Source organism: Equus asinus, unplaced genomic scaffold (genome assembly GCF_041296235.1).
Source record: "Equus asinus isolate D_3611 breed Donkey unplaced genomic scaffold, EquAss-T2T_v2 contig_584, whole genome shotgun sequence".
Taxonomy (NCBI): Eukaryota; Metazoa; Chordata; class Mammalia; order Perissodactyla; family Equidae; genus Equus; species Equus asinus.
Window position 1 is genome coordinate 124,141 of NW_027225276.1, and position 2,401 is coordinate 126,541.

Here is a 2,401-nt window from a genome sequence, read left to right on the forward strand (position 1 = left end):
TCCAGAGGAAAATAAACACCCTACATCTAGAGGAACAAGGATGAGAATTGTGGGATTCTCATCATAAACCACGCAAGCAAGAAGAGAGTGGAGTGAAATATTTAAAGTGTTGAAAGAAGAAAAAACACCACCCACCTAGAATTTTATATCTAGTGAGATTATCATTCAAAAGTGAAGGAGAAATAAAACCTTTCTCAGACAAACAAAAACTGAGGGAATTCATCAGCAGCAGACCTGCTCTGCAATAAATAGTTTTTAAAAGTTCCTCAGGGAGAAGGAAAATGATAACTTGGATCTTCATTAAAAAGAGGAAGAGAAGGAATAAATTAAGGTAAAATGAAACTTTTATTTTTCTTATTCTCAATTGAGCTAATAATAATAGTGACGATGTATTGGGTGATTATAGTATATGGATAAGTGAAAGGAATGAAAACAATGTTACAGAGGACTTACATTACTTATAAACGTATATTACAAACTCTACAGCAACCACTGAAATTTTTTTTAAAGAACAATTGATATAGTAAGAGATGAGAGAAAATGGAATCATAGAAAATGCTTGTCTAAAACCAGAAAACGCAGAAAAAGAGAAGAAAAAAGAATAGATATAATGAATAGTAAACAGTTATAGACATTGTAGATATGAGTCCTACCGTATTTTAAAAAAATCGCTAAATATAAATCGTGTAAATTCACCAATTAAAAAACAGAGACTGTCAGTGGATAAAAAAACAAGACCCAATTAAATGTTGTATACAAAATGCCCACTTTAAAAATAAAGATACAGATAGATTACAAATAAAGACAGAAAAAAATGTACCCTGCTAACACTAACCAAAAGAAAACAGGAGTAACTATATTAATTTCAGACAAAGCAGACTTCAGAACAAGGAAAACTATCAGGGATAAAGAGGGGTATTACATAACCATAAAGGGTCCATGCTCCAACAAGACACACAGTCCTCAACATGTATACATCGAACAACATAGTGTCAAAATATGAGGCAAAAACTGGTAGAACTGCAAAGAGAAATAGCTGAATCCATTGTTATGTTTGGAGATTTCACCCTCTCTCTCAGAAATGGACAGATTCAGCAGGCAGAAAATCAGTATAGATGCAGTTGACCTGAACAGCACCATCAGTCAACGTGGTCTAATTGACATTTTGTAGAGTACTTCATCCGATAATACTCATTCTTCTCAAACGCTCATGGAACATTCACCAAGATAGACCACGTTCTTGGCCACAAAACACACTTTAACAAAAATAAATAGAGATTGTACAAAGTATGTTTTCAGACCATAATGGAATTAAACTAGGAATCAATTACAGAAGGATAGCTGGAAATCCTAAAATGTTTGGAGATTAAACAACACGCTACTAAACACATTGGTCAAGGAAGAAGTCTCAAAGTATTTTAAACTAAATGAAAATTAAAATAGAACTTATTAAAATTTATAAGGTATAGCAAAAGCAGTACTTAGGGGGAAATTGATAGCATTGAATGCATCTATTTGAAAAGAAAGATTTGATATTTCTGAGGGACCTGATTTACTTACCTGATTGATGTCTCTCTCTTTCCGAAATATTGGGAAACATGGACTCCTCTTTAGGTAGCAGAGTGACAGAAGAAGGAGCCCCACCCCACACAGGAAGGCAGGGATGGGAATACCTAGGAACTCAAGCTGGAGCTCAGCCATGGTGCATTAACATTCCTCAGACAAAGAGGGTGATCTGCATCACCAGAAGTGCACTGCCACCTCAGGCAGCTGGGCGTTAAGAGTGCACATTCTAGACTAGAGTTCCAGGCCCACATCACAGAGCTTTAGCATAGACACCAAAGGTTCTTGAAGGTCGGGGAGGGGAAAACACAGAAGTGATGAACCCACAACCCTTCCCCCACCATCCAGGCCAGCAAATCAGTCCACCCCTCTGAGGCCCTTTAGATCCTTCCAACTTACCTTCCAACTCCACATGTTCACCATAGCATATATTTCACCTTGGTGAAATTTTCTATTTATTCTGTTACCCAGCTGTTACCTAAGAGCCTTTTATTGCTTGGTGATCTCCTTTTGGACCCCCACGTCATCTTTGAAAGTCGGTCCTGTGCCCAGGGATTTACATCCCCAAGATCTACTCGGCCTTCAACTAAAACTTCCCCTCATACATGATGTGTTTTTACCTGTATGAAACCACAAATACACTCAGCAGCAGCCCCACCTCCCGTTATCTCCTCAAAAGAATCCACTATCACCCAAAAGCATGAGAGAACAGAGTAGTCTGTATCAACCAACAGAAAGCATGAGAAAGAGGGCCACAAGGGCGTGGCACATCCGTGGACCCAGGGCAAACAACTTGAAAATGTTTGGTAGTTCTTCTTTTCCCCGAATCCCTCTTAGG